Raw genomic sequence first — 14,456 nt, 5'->3', positions numbered from 1 at the left:
TGATGGTTGCACATGTTTGTGACTATACAGAAAAAAAACACTGAATTGTACATTTAAATAGGTGACTTATACATTATTTGCACTATATCTCAATAAGGCTGTTAAAAAGTTCTTTATACATGGTTGAAAAAATTTCATTGAATATATTTATAATAGCTACTTTAAAGTTTTTATTTGCCAAATCTGACATCTGTACCCTACCCACCAAAGATAGTGCCTATTGGCTATTATTTTCCTGAGTATCAGTGACACTTTCCACCTTTTTGCATGTCTCACATAATTTTTGTTGAAAAACGATCTTAAATAATATAGAAATTCTGGATTCTAATTTTTAAATATTTTCTTTAGTTACTTACTTGAACAAAATCTGTATTGTCTGTTTCCCCCCACCCCCGCCAGTATGCATTCACTAATGTTTCTGCTCAAAAATTGTTTTTGTTCTTTTTTGTAAATCCGGATTCCAAATGGTCACTCCTGTGTGAACTCAGCCAATGACTGAATAGAAATCATACTGAAACATTTAGATCAAGTGAGCCTTCCATCCTCCATATGAAATCTGTGTGTGGATTGGAGAATAAATGCACATCTCAGGCTACTACTTTCCGTTGGTTCCTCTTGAATTTCCCTGCATGTGCACATGGTGTCCAGCCAGGGGTAAATGATGGCTAGGGCACTTTCTTACCTCTTCTGTGCATGCAGAGAGCCTTGCAAATGAACTCTGCTTTCTAAACCTGTCAGGATATGGGAATGCTTATCAAAACTCCCTATGTCTATCCCATCACTTAGCTCTTCCTGTTAAATATCTAGCTACTCTGTCATTCCATTGCTTCCCCCAATCAGAACTGCAACCTCAAGTTAGCCATGCAGTTGGCCTTTCCTGTTTGTTACTGAGATTGCTACTGTTTATGACCACGTGCCTGAATGTTTTTCTGCTTTCTGCTCCAAACCTAGTTAGCTGGCAGCAACGCTTGACTTGCCCTGCCATTATAGAACTACTGTGGTGACGAATTTGGTCACCAATTTGGCAGTGTCAGCAGAGAAGCTTCCTCCAAGAAAGCTACAGACTGTCACTGTTTTTTGCCGAAGGTTTAGTAGTTTTTCTTGAATAAGTGCTTCTAGATTTTTCCAAGGCTTTGATTGATTTCCGAAGTCTTGAAATGGTTGTTTGCAAATTGTATTGTTGCTTTTTGGAGAAAGGATTGGCAAGTTCTTTTCTTTATGCTAATCACATTTGGTTTCTTTAGTCTTGTAGAGAATGGCTATACGAAAAGTTTTTTTAGTTTGAGCGTCAACTGTTAGCAGCCCAGAGAACAGACAGAAGTTTGAAATTTCGTCCTTCCTTTTTTCCCTGCCAACAAGTCTCTAGAAATGGAAGGAGGGAAATACTCAGATAAGGTATCCCACGCTTATGTATTATTTGTTTCTTACACTGTTCTGTAAGTTCCACCTTCTCCACTAGGATTTTGAAGTGAATTTCTGGAATAAAATTCTCACTAGACACATCTTCTTTACAGCTATAAGTAGCAGACAAATTTCAGAATTTCATCATATGCTTTTTGGATTAGCTATTTACACAAGCATTCATGGGGTGGCTGAAGTACATTTAATCTAAATGTCATGTAGCAATCAACAGTTTTACTGCCTAAATAATTCCTTTATAGCTGTTTTCTTATTCTTCTCCAATGGCATTTTTAACTTTGTGTCTTATCTTAATGTTAATTATGTGTCTATCTTTTCAGGTTTTGAGCTCCTTGAGGCTCTGTGTCTTATTGCCCCTGCATCCCTTGCATAGTTCCTTGAATATAAAAAGATGCTCAATAAATATCTATTGGAAATATGAAAAATATCAAAGTTAGTACTTCAGTATTTTCTTTATCACAAGTTAATTTCTGTCACTTTCTTTGTTCTCTGTCAGCTAGAATATTATTAGCAAACAGTTTGGCATTATTTAGCAACACAACAAACAATGACATTTTTATTCTCAAGGAAATGCACTTGTTTTCTAAACGTGGTTGCCATAGCAGTGTCGCACAGATATTTATTAAGATGTCCATTTTCCAGAAAAATTTAACCTATCCAGTTTGTATTTGTCAACTTCATGTCAAGAAAATTAAAATCTTTTTATTTTTCCTGAAAGTGATGATGAAATAAGCTAAGCACAAACAAAAAATTACAAAGGATGATGTTAGTCCCATTACAAGGACTCAGATACCATTTTGCTTTCCTCTCTTATTTTTATTTCAGAGTGTGATCCACTTTACAATTTAAAGGATAATTAATTGAATATGGAAAGCAACTGGAATATTATATTTCATAGCAAATTATGCTAAATATGAACTATAGATTTGAGAAACTGCATGACACATGCAAGTTCAGCCTTCAAATTTCAAAGTCTTTTTTTAAGAGATGATACCAGTGTTGGTACAAAATGGCAACATTTTAAATAACAAATTCCAGTAGCAATGCCTTCTGTTACTTCTCTTGGAAAAAATGAGGAGGATTGCAAATTTTGGGAGGATCTGTGTAATAAGAATAGGAGTTATATATGCTGTTTTTCAATGCAAAATAAATTGACAATAAAATCACAGACATATTTTTCTATTTTTACAAAAGGAATTTTAGATTAGATACAATTAGGTTGGCAAAAAAGATTGTAAATTAAGTCTAAATGTTTGTTTTTGTAGAAAGCTTGTTTTGAAGTGTAAGAGATTGTTCTGACATTGTAATGTCTGAAATTTGTGAGCTAAGGAGCTTTTATTAAGTTGTTTTACTTTTTTAGCCTCGGTTTCTGTATAAACTAAGAATAGTAATACTACAATATTTGAACCAATGTCTCCTCTTTTAGCAGGCATGGACTTTTGGGGATGCCCAAATAATTTGGGGCCTTCCCTTAAATTTTCTGTTTAGCTCACTGAGTTTATTTGTCATTTATTTGTCAACAACCTCACCTTCAACATCTAGTTCTCTTTAGACTAATACTGGCAGTGAGCATTAAGTGATGTTATTGAAAAAAGGAAGTATTTGACAAGCTTCGAAACCCTATTATTATTTTCTGTGCTAATTGCTCCTTGTTTCCATATATTGCAAAGTATGAATATAAAAAAAGCTGTTTACTTGAGATGTTCACGGAGAACAGACAAAAGCTTTGGAATTTCAACCATTCCCTTTTCCCTGTTCCACTAGTCTCTAGAAGGCAATACAGAGATAAGGTATTCCATACTTATGTATTATCTTTTCCCTACTCCAGTCTTACACTCATCCAGAACTAGAAGCAGCTACCATTTAGCTTTTTTAGAATAATTTTTACTCTGCTATGTAGCAAGATGCCTTAAAACTCTGAATGATCAGTTAGAACATAAATGTCTTCATTGGAATCTGTCTTTTAATTTTATTCAATTAGATCTCAAATTAGAATGAAATTAGAAATTAGATCTTAAATTAGATCTAATTAGATTAGAAAAATTAGATAATACTGTCAATAAAGCTTTCAAATGGCACGAGTTTGCTTTTATTGTGTAACAAATCAGCCCAAAATGTAGTTGCTTCAAAAGTACAATCATTCATGAAATTGTGATTACAAAATAGCAGTGTAGAGCCAAACTAGCTTCACTCCCCCTCACAGAAAATCAAAAACAAATACACAGTGCTGAGATTTTCGTCAGCAACAACCTGAAACTCAAATATGAGGATGAGAAAATTCCCGGGGCCACAGAGAAGTAGAAAAACTGAGTAGACAGCAAGAGAATTGGACCTCCACGTCCATGATGCCCCTCCCCCTCATTCAACCTGGCACCAAGTATGTGAACATTTTTTCCCCAATTCATGGTTTCTACATTGGAAAAAGTGAACTTGAGGTGGTCAACCAGCTTCCCCATCTTCGTCCTTTCCCTGGCAGACCTGTCCTCATCTTTTCCCACAGGAAGCATTGTGACTGCCTAAAGAAGGAAATACCCATAACGATAGCCATAGACAAAAGAGGAAGGCAGGACTCCCATTCTCAGCCTTGGAAATTTTATTTTATTTTATTTTATTTTATTTTATTTTATTATTTTATTTTATTTTATTTTATTTTATTTTATTTTAGAGACGGAGTCTCGCTCTGTCGCCCAGGTTGGAGTGCAGTGGGGCGATCTCGGCTCACTGCAAGCTCTGCCTCCCGGGTTCACGCCATTCTCCTGCCTCAGCCTCCCGAGTAGCTGGGGCTACAGGCGCCCGCCACCACGCCCGGCTAATTTTTTGTATTTTTAGTAGAGACGGGGTTTCACCGTGTTAGCCAGAATGGTCTCGATCTCCTGAACTCATGATCCGCCCGCCTCGGCCTCTCAAAGTACTGGGATTACAGGCGTGAGCCACTGCGCCCAGCCGAAATTCTTTTCTGTAACTCAGCCAAAAAGAGGTACCTAATTGGAGTGGCTGTTCAGCAACACCATGCTGTAGCAAGTACATTCTGCAGGTCCTCTGAACACAAACCCTTATCCAGACTTTCCACACTGCTAGGATAATTCCTTTGGGACTTCCCCCATTTCGGACAGGCAGCACTCTAACCATTTACTAGAGTTGAGGTGAACCTGGGCTTAAGATACCACCTACAGCCAAAAAGGAGGCAGCAACCTAATGACCAAGATTTGCTAAGTAAGTATATTCAATAAAAACCAAAATAAGCCAGAGAAAACTGGAAAAACAATCATTCAATAAAAAGATACAGATGTAGATTCACAAGAAACAACAGCATTAGGGAACTATGACCTCCCCAAAAGGATAAAGCAAAAATCCAGTGACTGATTTTAATGAGATGACAATTTGTGAGCTTTCTGACCAAGAATTCAAAATAACAGTTTTAAGGGAATTCAGTGATCTCCAAGATAACACAGAAAAGCAATTTAGAAATTTATCAAAGAGACTGAAATAATAAAAAACAAATTTAACAGAAATCTTGGAACTGAGAAATATATTTGCTGAACAGAGGAACTCTTTGGAGGGTCTCAACAGCAGAATGAACCAAGTAGAGGTTGGAATCAGTGGACTTGAAGATCAGCTATTTGAAAATACAAAGCCAGAGGAACAATCTCTCACACTTCAAAACAAGCTTTCTAAGAAAACAGACATTTACAATCTTTTTTTGCCAGCCTAAGTAATTGTATCTAATCTAAAATCCCTTTTGTAAAAATATAAAAATGTGGCTGTGATTTTATTGTCAATTCATTTTGCATTGAAAAATAGCATACATAACTAATACTCTTCTTATGTAAATCCTCCAAAAATTTGCAATCCTCCTCATTTTTTTCCAAGAGAAGTAACAGAAGGCATTGCTACTGGAATTTGTTATTAAAAATGTCACCATTTTGTACCAATGCTGGTATCGTCTCTTAAAAAAAAAGAAAATCTATGGGATATGGCAAAAGCAGCACTAAGAAGCAAGTTTATAGCAACAAACACCCCTCAAAAAAGTAGAAACGCTGCAAGCAAACAACCTAACAATGAATCTCAAAAAAGTAGAAGAGCAAGAACAAACCAAACCCCAAACTAGTAGGAGGGAAAAAATAATAAAGATCAGACAAAAAATGAATAAAATTGAGAATAAAAACACAATACAGAAGATAAAATGGAAAGTTGGTTTGTTGAAAAGACAGACAAAATTGACAAACCTTTAGATAGACTAAGAAAAAAAAGAGAGAAGACCCAAATGAATAAAATCAGAAAAAAGGAGCTGTAACAACTGAGACCTCGGAAATATAAAGACTCATTAAAGACTATTATGAACAACTATATGCCAACAAACCGGAAAACGTATGAGGAATGAATAAATTCCTGGACACATACAACTTACCAAGAAATGAATCATGAAGACATAGAAAATCTCAACAAACTAATGATGAGTAATGAGATAGAAGCTGTAATAAAGTCTCCTGTTAAAAAAAAGAAACCCAGGACCTGATGCATTCACTGCTCAACACAACCACAAAATATTTTTCTGGTCAGATTTTGCCAAGTAAGTCACCATCAAAGCTTTGCCTTCTAATAATTTCTCACAATACTACCAAACTTTTCACTCCTTAACAAATTGAAAGTGTGCAGAATTTGAAAAAATGGGCTTCATATGCTTTGGAAGAAACTTATTCCCAGGGATAATTGTAGTTAATGATTTGCTATCGAGCATTTCAGGACATTATCTCTAAAGATCACATCTATATTCATTAATAAAATGTCTACACTGATGCTTCTGGAAAAAGTTGTTTGTTTCCCTTATGTCCGAGGTCTGAAACTGCCATTCTAATTTGGTTTTAGAAATTGGTTGGACTGTTGAATTTCTGGTGAAAAAGGAATATAAACTACTGGAAATTGAACAAGTGGAATGTACTCTTTCCTGAACAAAGAGACTTCCAAGAGCCTCTGGCTTTATATTATTGACACTTTGTTTCAGCTCCTGCATATCACCTGGGAAATGGCTCAAGCACAGTAACACGCTTTTTAAAAATTATGCCCCCTTTGTATTCATTATATTCATGCAGGCTCTGAGCATACAAATTGATATAGCAAGATATCTTGGCCTGAGGAACCAAAACAATATCCAACAGTTTCTGAATTTTAACTAAGGTGTCCTGTGGTCGGGCCACATTTAATTGTTAAGAGAAGTTACAAAAACAGTGAAAGTTTTGTTTTTGGACTTTTGCTATTGTCATCACTGTTATTCTGTGCAAGATTAATACATTTGAATTTGACCAGCCACTGCTCTTCTCCAGTGAAAACTTCTAAATTTACAAGCTAAAGAAGTACATTTCTGCAAATACCCTAAATAAATAGTATCTTGAAACCTAATCCCTATTTTCATAAATTGTGGAGTTTTTGATGCATGCTATTCACTTCTGAAGCAATAAAGTTAGCACCTCTTAAACATAAGATTATCAAAAAATCCCTCAGTAGTTTTTTGTCTACAGCAACAATTTGCCAACACCCCCTCATTCATTAGCAATTTAACATTTCCTATATGTGCTCCATAAGTAAATTCTATGAGCTTTATTCACCCTTCAAACAAACAATGGGTTCTAAACCAAAAATATCCTCAAAAGTGTTTTTTAAAAGTCTTATTTTATGTATTTTTTAAAGCAGAGAGAAAAATGATAATTATTATCGTTGTGAGAGAAGACAATTTTTCTTCTAAAAATAAATACATAAGAGAAAATTAAGCTTAAAAGTTCTCATTTCCAAAAATAAAGGTTCTGAGTGCTTTCGGCATTTTGTAACTATAGAATTCAAATAATTAATCACCCTGTGTTTCTGTTTCTACTGTCTTTTTGCTGTTTCTGTTTCACTATGAATTAATTTTATTTTTTAGCTTGCCTCGTATTTTTTTTTTTTGTCACCAGATATTGAAGATGAAAAATTGTAGAGGAGGGTAGAGTGCCAGTGGACTACTTTAATCCTGTTGATCAGGGGTAACTAAACTATGTTCCATGGGCCACATCTGGTCTCCTGCCTGTTACTGTAAATAAAGTTTTATTAGAAAGCAGCTGATTTATATATTTTTATGACTACTACTGGGGTTTAGTAAAAGAGACCCCAAAATGTGGTACTTTGGCAGGCTGAACACTTTGAATTAAAAGAAATTATAAAACCTTAGAAGCTGCCTCAGAACCAAGACTCTCTTATCTTCTCTTGCTTCTTTTCTCCCTAAGCACAAGGAAAGACTCTCTGGAATTTTCTTAACTGACCGAGGGCACTTCTTTTCAAAATAAATGCAATTGTCTTAAGACTACCTCTCTAGGAATCTCATCAAATAATCGGGAAAGATTAACCACCAGAGATAAGAAGGGACTCAAAGTCATCACCCTGACCAGATATACTTTTCATCTAATCTTCCGAGGGCAGCTTTGAGAGATTACCTGAGAGACTTTACATAATAAGGAAACCATCGCCCATGGTGCAGTTATATCTCTCACCTTCTCAAATCTTGCTGGTCCCATTCAGTTTCCTAAGAGAATCACTTACAAGATCATGTCTGCCTCTTCAGTTTATTCAATTTCCCTAACAATAATATAGAACCCCTCAAATTGTCTACATTTCTCTCATCTCCCTCTCCCCTAGGTAGAGAGTATATAAGCCTCAACCATCTGGTCCTTCTTCTTTGAGTGTCATATTTGTGGAATTCACATGTCCATGTGCAAGTTAATAAATTTATATGCCTTTTCTGCTATTGTCAGCCATATCAGTGAACTTTCAGAGCGTGGGAAGGAAGCTTTCTCTGCCCTAACACTGCTTTCATATTACAGCAGCAGAGTCATATGTCTGCAAAAGAGTTCTAAAATATTTACTATCTGGTCCTTTATGGGAAAAGTTTGCTGACTCACAATCTGTATCAAATTGTTTAGACTAAAGGTCTAGACCAGAAAGTTTTAAAATTTCTGTTTTTATTTAGATACATCATTTTCTTATAGTCAAGTTTTCAGATTAATTGCAGTTATCACTTTTAAAAATAAGATGGGAAGAGGGTGGAATTTGTTGTATTTGCCCCAAACACCATCTTTTCTTGATGGTCAGGCACACATTTTATGATAAGCGTGGTAACTCCACCTAACTGGTCTATAATGCAAGGGCATAACTTTAATTAAAATGATTTTAGCAACTAGTAAGACATAACATAAAAGAGCAAGAAAAATACATCCTGGGGACTTTGGAATACAGTCACAAAATAACATCAAGAAACAGAAAATGCAGGTTCACAGTTACAATTTTAAGGGAGGTGTGGGTCTGCCTGAGTGAATGACTTTTTCACATATTAATAAACATTAAAATGTGATGGACCATTCTCTGTAAAAAGTTAAATTCCAAGGAAATAGCATACCTTCTGAGAAAACCAGACATGAGTAATTTTTTCATGTGTCTTCCATTTAAGGTATTTACAAAGGACTGAGTAGATATTGGGTACTTGGAGCAAGACAGATCATGAGGATACAAACATAAATTACCATTATCTACTCTGAATAATTGACGTTGAACAGAGAAAGGATGGAAGTAAAAACTGTTTACAGTAATGTAGCCACTCTTCTGCTGCACACAATTCTGTCTGCATCCTGCAGTAGAATCTTATGTAGCCCAGAAGACAGAGGGGCCAACAAACCTTGTGTATGTGGAGAGTCTCAAGAGATGTGGGCTTTATACTTGGAAGAAAAGTGAGGTGAAGACACTAGAGATAGAAACAACAGCATTAAAAATGAACAGAAATACAAAAAAGCATGCCAGAAGTGGGAAAGAACGTGGCGTTTTTGCAGATGTGTGAGCTAGCGGGCACTCTTAGTGCGTATCCTATTTATATTCAGGCTGGTGGCTCCTTAAGCTCTGTCTGAAGGCCCCTCTGACCATAGAAACCTGTACAGCCTGCAGGCTGGAAGTGCTGGAGAGGGCAAATGAATGTGCTCTGGAGCTGCTCTCAAAGTGTGACAGATGGGAGTGAAAAATTAATATCCCAGCATCCTTGCTCTTTGGATGGAGTAACTCTGAAGTGTGTTCCACGCGGCCACCCAGTATCTGCTGGGGAATTGTGTGCATCTGAGCCCACAAAAGTAATCATTTATTAGCAAGCTCTAATTGACTTTCTTCTCTTGACTTTCTCAGTTTCACACTTCCTTATTGGTGCTTTTTGGGACCACTTTCCTGATAAAATTCTTGCCATTCCATCCTGTTCCAGGGTCATCGTCTTGGGAAACCTAACCTAGAGGAGGAGTATAATGGTGTAACTAGAATTTAGTCATCATGAGAGTGTAGCTGAAAATGGTAAGAGAGACTTATATTCCGATGCCTTCAGACTTTCTCTTATAAGTGATGAGAAGTCATCAGAGGAGTGTAAGTAGGGAAATGACATGGTCAGTTTAGTACCTTCAAAATAATTCTAGCAATAATAGAATGCAAGAGTGATTCCTCCTATCTGTAGCTATTGTAATAATTTAGAAAATAAATAATAAGGGCCTAAACAAGATATAAGAGGTGATATTAAGAGAAGCCACAGACTTAAGAAACTTTGTGATAGAAGAAATGGCAAATTGTACTGACTAGGCTGAACGTAGGCAGGGGTGGTTCCAGGGCAACACTTGAAACAAAAATTGGCGCTTGGATAGGTAATACTATTAGCCAAGACAAAGAACAGAGATGGGCTGGATTTACTTTTACTTACAAGTCACAAGTGAACTTATAGGCATCTACTCTAATTAAATAAACAAACATCTTTACTTACTTCACTTAAGAACAAGAAGGAGATGAGCTTTGTTATACGTCTATAGCATCCTCTCTGTTGCCACACTTATGTGTCTCTTCCCTACCCTAACATCTGTTAATAGGGAGCTATACTGACTTAAGAAAATTTATTCTAATAATTGGGTTACCAACAAGAGCACCATTGTTATTGAAAATACAAACCACAAATTAAAAATAATATGTTAACTCTATGTACCAAAAAATCCTAGTCACTTACTGTTTTATAAGGAAAAAATAAGGCTTTAGCTCTGTGACTCACTTAGCAAACAGTTTGATGTTCACTTGGAAAGTAGACTACAAGAGGGAACTGACCGGCATCAGAAGGGTTGATTCTCTGCCCAGTAATTCAGGAAATAAAACTCTGCTCCCTTTAAGGCCAGTATAGCTCTGTATTTTTGTGATTAGATATGAATAGATGTTGGGGTAGGGAAGGGAGCACACGGTGTGGCAATAGAGAGGATGCTATAGAAGTATAACATAGTATCCTATAAGTATGTTATAAGTATAGAAGCTCATCTCCTTGTTCTTAAGAGTACCACTGAAATGACCTTTGGCTTGGGGATAGAATCCATTTTCTCACTTATCCTCAGTGTTTCCCTGTGAATTAGAGGAGGCTGAGAATGATGGCAAGTTTGAAAAGAGCAGCTGCTACCATATGTGTTGCACAGATGGAGAAACTGGAGCATGGACATGACATGGATTTCCTGGGGCCCCAAGATGAGTCAATGGTCATTATTAGAACCCCACCTTCTGAGAGTTAGCCCAGTTTGTTATACATAGTAAGTGAAGTAAGTGAAGATACTTGTTTATTTAATTAGAGTGGATGCCTAGAAATTGGTTGGAGCATTAGAATATTATAACAAGGGGGGACTAAAGAGCTTGTTCAGTTGAAACTTTTCCATGCTCCTTCAACTCTGCTAGATTTAGTAGACTGTGACAGGCTACCGGCAAATTGATTTCATCCAATGGCTTCAAGGCTCCCTTGATAAATAGTTGTCCTTTGACAGCACGTATAGTTTCAACACATTTAAAACTAAGTCTGTGAACCTTGTCAATTGGTAAATTGAAATCAATAGTGGCCGGAGAGAGAGATTCACTGCATGATAGATCAATACACATCTCTCCATTGCAAATAGACGTGGACCATAGAGGGAAGAAAATTTTATTCCATTCTAGGAGGCTAGGGATTTTCTACAAATTTTATTGCTTTGTAAAATGTGCTACACACTTTAGCAAACATTATTCAAGGTCTTCTGGACTATGGGATTTGCACTATTTGCTAAGTGAGCCACAGAGCTAAAGTCCTTTGTTTTTTGTGCTAATTATGATAATAGACACTTAGGTCAAAGGTCCATTTTACACATTTAGAAATTCTAGTTGAGAAACTGAATGCCGAATTTAAAATTTTCTGTGTGAAACCAAGGTCAGGAGTGTTGGTTCAAGCTATAAACATAAACTTCCTACAGCCACAATCTAAAGATAACAAAAAATTTATTCAATAAGAATTGATTAAGTGCATGCTGATTTTAAATCATCATACATATCGCTTCAGTAGACGCCAAAATTCCTTCACTAGACACACAGTTCCTAACTTTGAAAAGTTTCTTACTTAATTGGTTCTTACAATTGTGTTGCTAGTGATTTAGCATAATAGTGAAATGAATTAGAATGCTTTAAACTTGCTCACCTGAATGATCAGTGAGAGAGTGTTTTGCTTCATATATTTTTTTTCTTATAAAACACTAAGTGACCAGGATTTTTTGCTATATAGAGGTAACATCATTTTTAATTTGTGGTTTGTATCTTTTCCATAAAAATGATGCCCTTCTTGATATTCCAGTTACTAAAGTAATTTTCCTAATGTCACCCAGTTATAAACCCCTCTTGCTTTGCACATGGTTTTTTTCTCTCTCTTTGATACTCATGACATTTCCCATTGTATTCGGCTTTCTGTTGCATTAATTATGTGTAATTTTGTTCACCAGGGATACTGTACATAATCTATTAGAATAATTTATTTTGCTTATTTTTGAAGTAATTTGTTAAGGATAAAAACATGCTCTGCCAGTAGTCTCTGCCAGTTCTAAACCCAGGAGCTTAGACGTCTTTGATTGCTTGGTTCAAAGGATTGTTTCTTATCATGGAAGGCCTGCCAAAGAACCAGATATTCTAGCCCCTTCTTTCTGGCTAATGACTTTTAAGGACTAGAGTCTGCCATTTGTATTGTGAAGCCAAATATTGCTCATGAAGCAGACACAGGATTTGTTATTATAGTCTATACCCCTGCCTTTCAGTAGGAGCACCCCCTTCTCCAGGAGATAATTAGCAATTAAAGAAAAGTTACAGCACTTTGAGAGGCCAAGGTGGGTAGATTGCCTGAGCTCGGGATTTCCAGACCAGCCTGGGCAACATGCCGAAACCCTGTCTCCACTAAAAATACAAAAATTAGCTGGGCATGGTGGCACATGCCTGTAATCCCAATTACTTGGGAGGCTGAGGCACGAGAATTGCTTGAGCCCGGGAGGCGGAGGTTGCAGCGAGCTGAGATCGTGCCACTGCACTCCATCCTGGGAGACAGAGTGAGACCCTGTCTAGAAAAAAAAAAGTTAGTCTATCCTGACAACTTGGATTCACATATAAGTATTTTACTCGAAGGTGGCTTAAGAATTTCACTCCAACTTTCAGTGGAAAAATTCATTCTCCTTCACCTCAGCAGTAAAATCTGTGAAGGATATGGTTCTCATCATTGGCCACTTTTAATAACACATATAACTGAGGCCATTTTATGAAAAAAAAAAAACCCTTCTAGATTTATTAATCCAGATTTGTACTTTGAAACTTTAATTCTTAAAACTAAGCCATCCTACTTTTTTCAATTAATAAAAGTGAGATTCTGGTACAGTCCAAGAGTGCTCACAGAAGAGCACTCTTATAACTTAAGTTATAAGAGTGCTCTTATATATAACTTATATATAACTTATATAAGTTATAACATATATAACATATAAGTTATAACTTATATATAACTTATATAAGTTATATATAACTTATATATAACTTATATAAGTTATATATAAGTTATATATAAGTTATATATAACTTATATAAGTTATAACTTAAGTTATATAATTCTTAATTATATAACTTATATAAGTTATAACTTAAGTTATATAATTCTTAAAACTAAGCCATCCTACTTTTTTCAATTAATAAAAGTGAGATTCTGGTACAGTCCAAGAGTGCTCACAGAAGAGCACATTTATAAATGTATAAAAATTTATAAATACATTTATATATGAAGAAAAATCTGTCTTCTAATTCCTCAGAACAGATATCTATGATGTTGTGAAAACATAATTTTTAATATGTTTACTCAACCAAACATATCCTGTGTTTCTTCACGTGAAAATGAAGAGAATAACAAGAATACATAATTCAAGGGTTTTGTGAGGAATAAATAACGTAAATCCAATAAGTACTAACCACAGTGCCAAGCATATAATACTCATTTAATAATGGTTCATTATTATAATGTTGGCTTTCGAATAAGTTAATAGTCCCAGAGTCAGTTTTTTACTTCTATTATTGCTAAAAACACCTTTCTGGTGAGAGGCGTATAGTCATTCATAGCTATCTTTATACTCCTTTGTACAGACCAAATTTATAAAGCTTGATCAACACGACAAATATAATCTCAATTAAATGTATATTTCCTTTTTCCTAAAAAATTCAGTTGCCTGTTCATCCCATTATATTGATTGCATATTTGTGTTGTCTATTGTCGATGCTAAAAAATGTATGAGACATTTTTGTATAAGTTATAAATGTATAAGTTTGGTGCCCAAATTTATGAGACTTCAATTTACTGGAAGACAAATTCATATTAAAAGCGAACATAATACAAAGCAGAGCATGATACATGAGCCAAGAGTGGTGCAAAGTGCTCTGAAAGTTCAGAAGAGGGAGCCATCATTTCGTTGGGGAAATCAGAAAACATTGAAGAAATGAGGTGGTGTGTGGGTCCTTTAAGAAGAATTTAGATTTCAACAGGATGAGATGGAGGCAAATGGACATTATAGGGAGAGAGAAGAGCATGAGAAAAATAAAGGGTCGGCAAGTGCCAGTACCATTATGGGAAGTTAGTGGTCCAATTTTGCCCTAGAGGGAGGGAATGGGAACATGAAGATAAAAAGGCACATGAGAGAGTAGAG

This window comes from Pan troglodytes, chromosome 4 (genome assembly GCF_028858775.2).
Source record: "Pan troglodytes isolate AG18354 chromosome 4, NHGRI_mPanTro3-v2.0_pri, whole genome shotgun sequence".
NCBI lineage: Eukaryota > Metazoa > Chordata > Mammalia > Primates > Hominidae > Pan > Pan troglodytes.
This window is presented reverse-complemented; position numbering follows the sequence as displayed.